General features: G+C 43.3%; 1 long non-coding RNA gene across 1 annotated transcript; it reads left to right on the top strand.

The window, feature by feature from the left end:
• Positions 1–316: 316 nt before the first annotated feature.
• On the top strand, positions 317–6,486 carry LOC124883472. The gene is made up of 3 exons (XR_007042214.1): positions 317–418; positions 6,139–6,346; positions 6,423–6,486. It is a non-coding gene; the product is annotated as an uncharacterized LOC124883472 (long non-coding RNA).
• Positions 6,487–7,143: the final 657 nt, after the last annotated feature.

Raw genomic sequence — 7,143 nt, 5'->3', positions numbered from 1 at the left:
TGCTGGCAAACAGACATAAACTCTTCAACTGGATCCAAGACTGTCATACGATCATCAATCATATGCACTAAGTTAAATACTGATGAATTACTGTTGAAAGAATCCGGTATTCATTCATAAAAGGGGTAAATTAAGGTATAAGCATTGCTTACTTTCTCTCTGAGGCCTGCAGAAGCAAACTGTCCCAGAGAAGTCCCCAGTAGAGACGCTGTCTCTACAAGCCGAGTGAAGCGGTTTTCCCTGCCTGAGAGAAGGACAACAAGTAGCCGCATCACCGTGGTAACGTGCAGTTTGGTCGGCCCGACAGAGCGGACGCCCAGCCACTGTTCCGGGGGTCAGTTGGAAGCTAATCCATTGTTCACAGAGCTCTCTTCAAACTTCGTCGTCGCCTGGACAACTCATCAGCATGGTTCAAGAGGTTTGGTTTTGGGCAGAGAAAGATTTAGATTGAAATGATCTAAACGTTTTTCATTTTATGAAGTTTGGTTTTGTTTGGGTTGAACTCAGCTATCTTGGTGCTAGCAAACGATCTGCAGGACACATGTTCAGTTTGTGTTCTGTGTTTGCGTGTTTTTAAAGTTAAGACAAACTTTACTTGAAGGGTGATTTTAAACAGAAGACTGATCATAACGCGCCGTTTGCGCTTATGCATTTTAACCATTTTATTGACGGTATTTTTAAAGGTGTGTGTTTGATTCTGCTGCGAAGCTATCAGCATCCTTTGTTAACTTCAACTGCTAACAGCTTAGGACACATATTTGCCTGTTAAATAATATTTACCCAGAAAAGGTTGTACATTTTCAATCCAGTAAATAATAGTTCCCTAAACATTATTTTACTAAATGTGATAACTAAGTAAACACCATTAAGCCCCATTTCTCCAGAAAGATTTGGCTCTTTTCCAAAATATTCCCTAAATAATATTTCTTTGAATTTTGTGAATTTGATGCAAACACTATTTTGCTGTCATTCTGAGGATACAAAAACTGGCTACAACTATAAGCCTCTATTCCACATAAACCAATAATAATCCCATGAATTTTCAAAAATCGCAAAGAATGTCTAAATATTTGGATTCCTAGTTGGATCGAAATAAGTTCCTGAATTCATAACTGACCTATTTTATTCTTAGTCAGTTTGTGCAATTCTTGAGCCATCTGGAATTTTTGGGAAAAGTTTTGAGCTGTTCAAAACTTTGTTGCAGAACACCTGAAATGAGAAAAATCTCAATAAATTCTAAACAAATTTGTAGGTAATTCTAGGTAACATACCTGATTCCTGATTGATTTTTAGGCATTCCTATTCTTAACTCAGTCAGGGAATCGTGAAGCATCGTCTTGACCATTCAAGGCCATTGTACCCCTAAAACTGCTCATATCTCTTCTGCTCTTGAAATAAAATGTGACTTGTCCAGGGTGTACCCTGCCTCCCCCCCATAGGCTGCCTTAGGCTGCTGGAGATAGGCACCAGCTTCCCCGTGGCCCAATAACAAACTAAGCAAAAAAGTTAAAATAAAAAAGGTTTTAAACAAATAATAGAAAACAAGTTAAAGAATTACATTTTTTACATGTCCAAAAACAAGCACTTGAGTTTTCTACATTTTATTGGCAAAAACAATCACTTCACTTAACATTTTAACTTCTACATGTCATAATGTTGGTTTTACTAACTCTGAGTATGAATTACTGAGGCAGAACAGCAGTTATAAGAGTTTATTTGTAACACAGCTAGAATGAGACAGAATTCGCACTGGATCTGGCAGAGGGATCTGGACTGGCACTGACGAGGAAAGGAGAGGTTATTGTTGTTCGGAGGTAGTTATGGAGAGTAGTGCAGGATGAGGTTGAGGTAAGCTTACAGTTGGTGGATGATGGGTTGTTGGAGGTTGTAAGTCTTCCCCACAGAGGCTGAGTTTGGTTGGAGGAGTGGCACGGAGATTCAAAATGCTGACGTTCTCTTTTTGTGATCCTTAAGCAGCAGTGCTTCAGCTGAGCACACGCTGATGGAGGGTGGACAGGCAGGTGAGCAATCGCAAGGTGATCCATTCAATTCAATTCAATTCAAAAATACTTTATTAATCCCGAAGGGAAATTAAATGTTGTTGTAGCTCATTATGAAGGTTTCTTCAAAGAGCCGTTGTAGATGCTGATGGCTGTGGGCAGGAAGGATCTCTTGTAGCGCTCCGTCTTACAACACATCTGAAGAAGCCTCTGACTGAAGACACTCTGTTGTTGTAGAACAGTCTCATGAAGAGGATGCTCAGGGTTCTCCATAATGTTCTTCATTTTATGAAGAATCTCTTTCCACAATGATCTCCAGAGGTTCCAGAGGAGTCCCCAGAACAGAGCCAGCCTTCTTTATCAGCTTGTTGAGCTTTTTTAAGTCCCTGGCTCTGATACTGCTTCCCCAGCAGATGATGGCAGTAGAGATCACACTTTCCACAACAGACTTATAGAAGATATGCAGCATCTTGCTGCAAACACACCAAAGAACCTAAGCTTCCTCAAGAAGCACAGTCTGCTCTGTCCCTTCTTGTAAATGGCTTCACAGTTGCATCTCCACTCTAGTCTGTTGTCCAGGTGAACACCGAGGTATTTATACTCCTCCACCACATCCACTTCTTCTCCCATGATAGAAATAGTTTTTGACTTATTCCTGTTTCTCTTAAAATCTACAATCATCTCCTTTGTTTTAGTCACATTCAAAATGAGATGATTGTTTCCACACCATGCCACAAAGTGGTCCACCACCTTCCTATACTCAGCTTCTTGTCCATCTCTGATCCACCCCACGACTGCAGAATCATTCGAGTATTTCTGCAGATGACAGGAGTCTGTCTTGTACTGGAAGTCTGAGGTGTACAGAGTGAAATGGAATGGTGAGAGTACCATCCCCTGTGGTGCTCCTGTGCTGCTGACTACCTGGTTAGACTCATAACCCTTCAGTCTCACAAACTGTGGTCTGTTTGTCAGGTAGTCTTTGATCCAGGAGATTGTTGAGGCCTCCACCTGAGTCTTCTGGAGTTTCTGACAAAGCAAATCAGGTTGGATTGTATTAAATGCACTGGAGAAATCATAGAACATGATCCTCACAGTGCTCCTGGCTTTGTCCAGATGACAGTGGGTTTGTTGAAGCAGGTGTATAATGGCATCTTCAACCCCAACTCCACAGCGATAAGCAAACTGAAGGGGGTCCTGATGGTTTACTGTTTGCTTACTCAGGTGGGCCAACAGGAGTCTCTCTAGGACCTTCATGATGTGGGATGTCAGGGCAACAGGTCTATAGTCATTGAGGACTGATGGGTGAGTTTTCTTTGGTACCGAAACAAGACAAGATGTCTTCCACAACACCGGAACCTTCTTCTGGGCCAGGCTATGGTTGAAGAGGTGCTGCAGAATCCCACAGAGCTGCTCTGCACAGGCCTTCAGGACTCTAGGGCTGACATGATCTGGACCTGCAGCCTTATTCCGATTCAGTCTCTCCAGTTGCATCTTCACTTGACTTCTTGAGACACACAGGGGGAAGGGGGCGGCAAAGGAAGCATCAGCATCTTCTGATATGGTTGAAGGCAAACATGTAGAAGCAGAAGGGTCTAGGGCTGAGGTGGAAGATAAAAAATGTGAGGTGTTACTGGACAGCTGTGGGTCCTGTGGGTCAAAGGAAGGTGGAATGTCTGTTTGGCTGTGAGCAGGAGAGGAGGATGCGAAGCTTGTTTCTGAATTGAACCTATTGAAGAATGTGTTCAGTTCATTGATTCTGTCCAGACCTTCATTGGTCCGATCATCCCTCTACCTGAAGCCCGTGATCTTCTTCATCCCTGTCCACATATCTCTGATATTGTTTTGCTGGAGGTTGCTCTCCAGCTTCTTCTTGTACACCTCCTTGCTGTCTCATCTTGACTTTAAGTTGCTTCTGTAAACTCCTCAATAATTCTCTGTCTCCCTCTCTGAAGGCTCTTTTTTTCTTGTTAAGCAGGTCCTTCAGGTCACTGGTGATCCAGGGCTTGTTATTGGGGAAGCATCTCATGGTTCTGGTGGGGATGATGTTATCCACACAGAAGTTTATATAGTCAATTACACACTCAGTCATGGCATTGATGTCTTCTACATGTGGCTGGCACAGTGCGTCCCAGTCTGTATCCTCAAAGCAACCTTGCAGAGCTTCTTCAGCATCCTGTGACCATTTTCTCACAGTCCTCTTTATTACAGGTTGCCTCTGAACAAGGGGCTTATACTTTGAGCAGAGAAAAACAAGATTGTGATCTGATTTGCCTAGAGGAGGTCTTGCTGTAGAGATGTATGAGTCCTTGACATTTGCATAAAACAAATCCAATGTTTTGCTTTCTCTGGTAGAGCAGCTGACAAACTGTTGAAATGTTGGAAGTGTAGCAGAGTGAAGCATGGTTAAAATCACCAGAAATTGCCACAAAAGCATTGGGGTTTTGTGTCTGTAGCTTAGCAACAACTGAGCTGATGGCATCACATGCAGTGTTGGCAACAGCGGAAGGTGGAACGTAAACTGTTGCCAAAATAACTCTGGTGAACTCTCTGGGTAAATAATATGGACGAAAACAACAGTTCAATATCTGGACTGCAGAGATGACACTTCACAGTTACATGTCCTGGATTACACCATCTGTTGTTCACAAGTACTGCCAGTCCACCTCCATTACATTTGCCGCTCCTCTTTAAATCTCTATCTGCTCGCATGGTTAAAAAGTCCAGCAGAGAGACGCTGGAGTCGGGGATATGATCCTGCAGCCATGTCTCAGTAAAACACATGATACTGCATGCCCAGTACTCTGGCTGGGTCCTTTGTAGGGCTTGGAGTTCATCCAACTTGTTTCCCAACGATCTCACATTGCCCATCATAATCGACGGAAGAGATGGTTTGAACTTCCTCCTTCTCTCTCTTCTCTTAGCTCCTGCTCTGCATCCACAGCGTCTCCTTTTCAACTCATCAGGGATTTAGGGTTGTAGTTGAAGTATTATTTGAGCTTTTGAGATATTAATCAGCTGCTCCCGGTTGTAAGAAACAACCCCGTTGCCATGGCAATGCATCATAACAAATGTCCAAAAATAGAAAGTATTAGGAAAAATCCTCCAAGCTGCACAGCATCTGACACCGGAGAGGACAGTCGTCCAAACAAAATCAACTGTATCCACCACAAGAGGAATAGTTCCCAAAAAAGAATAAATCAGAATCAAAAGTAACAGAGCTACTCCAACCTGCTGCCACCTTGAGCGGCGCAATTCTAGAATTCATGAGACTCACAGCTGGAGTGGTAGGGAGTTGTTTCCAAAACTCGCTGGAGCTTGAATAGAGAACAGGGGCTTTGAATCCTGGATACTGTCACAGAGTGATCAGATCTGCGAAGCAGGACAAGAAAATTGATTAGAGCAGGCTTGAGAAATGCAGAGAACTGTGGAAAATTCCAAGAATCCTCAGGAATCCTAAATTTAAGCAATTCTTGGCGATTTGGGTTATTCGCGGTCTGTGTGGAATAGTAGCAATAATGAGTCATGCCAATCTGATTATTTATAATATTTTTAAAAAACAAAACAAAAAGAAAACAATGCTAATCGGTTATATTTAATAAAGTTACGATTAATTTGCATGATGCTCTCTTTGCATATGTATGTTATACACATTTTCTAACTTATATGTAAGCTAAGAACAGTAATGCTAACCAAATTCTTATTGCTAATGTCTGATTCCCAATGATTGTCATGATTCTGGGCTGTTTATCTCCTTCATCCCTGTCTGTCAGCTGCTCTAACCACAATGAATACATTCACCTGCTCCTTCTCAGCCTGCTCCTAATCAAACCTCTCCTGCTTCACCTACGCACCTGGCTTTATAAGCAGCACGACAACAAACAAAGAGCGCCAGATTATTGAAAGCCTTAGTGTGAGTAGGGTCCAGCGTTCCTTCCTTCCTTCCTTGTCTGCCTGCCTGATCTGATCGTTTTTGCCTCTCGAATTTCTCTGCCATGCCTTGCCCATATTGGCTGCCTTACCAGCTTTTGCTTTCTGGACATCGACCTCATTTTTGCCTTCTGACCACCTCCCTCGCTTAATCCCTGGATCTGTTTGCCTGCATCTGTCTCCCCGTACATGACTTCGTTTCTGTGCCCAGGACCTCGATTCAAGCCCCTCCCTGGGATCCTGTTGCCCATATCTGCTCTCATGGCTCTGACCCTGTTTCTGTCCTCTGACCACGGCAACCTCCTCATTCACTGGGTTTGTAAACCTGAGAACCTGTGAATTGTTTTCCAGCTGTTGCCCCACCAACACTCTGAGGAGCCGAAAATCCGCTTCCTTGTTCCCTTACATATTCTGAGAAGGTTAGTGGCTTTTTCTCTGAGTAAAATATCCTTCTCAGTTCTCTGCTCAACCATTAACCCATCTGTCTGCCTTCAGAGGTTCCTGAGTCAGCCGCTGTGGGTTTACTGCTGAACACCATCCAGAACGTTTAATAAACTTTTGAATCAGATCTTTTGTGTCCGGCTGAAATTTTGGTCCCTCGGTTACCTGTTACAATGATTCTTGGATATACAGGGGTTGGACAATGAAACTGAAACACCTGTCATTTTAGTGTGGGAGGTTTCATGGCTAAATTGGACCAGCCTGGTAGCCAGTCTTCATTGATTGCACATTGCACCAGTAAGAGCAGAGTGTGAAGGTTCAATTAGCAGGGTAAGAGCACAGTTTTGCTCAAAATATCGAAATGCACACAACATTATAGATGACATACCAGAGTTCAAAAGAGGACAAATTGTTGGTGCACGTCTTGCTGGCGCATCTGTGACCAAGACAGCAAGTCTTTGTGATGTATCAAGAGCCACGATATCCAGGGTAATGTCAGCATACCACCAAGAAGGACAAACCACATCCAACAGGATTAACTGTGGACGCTGTCTGAAAGGGATGTTTGGGTGCTAACCCGGATTGTATCCAAAAAACATAAAACCACGGCTGCCCAAATCACGGCAGAATTAAATGTGCACCTCAACTCTCCTGTTTCCACCAGAATTGTCCGTTGGGAGCTCCACAGGGTCAATATACACGGCCAGGCGTCTATAGCCAAACCTTTGGTCACTCATGCCAATGCCAAACGTCGGTTTCAATGGTGCAAGGAGCG

The sequence above is a fragment of the Girardinichthys multiradiatus genome, chromosome 18 (genome assembly GCF_021462225.1).
Source record: "Girardinichthys multiradiatus isolate DD_20200921_A chromosome 18, DD_fGirMul_XY1, whole genome shotgun sequence".
Classification (NCBI taxonomy): domain Eukaryota; kingdom Metazoa; phylum Chordata; class Actinopteri; order Cyprinodontiformes; family Goodeidae; genus Girardinichthys; species Girardinichthys multiradiatus.
This window is presented reverse-complemented; position numbering and strand designations above follow the sequence as displayed.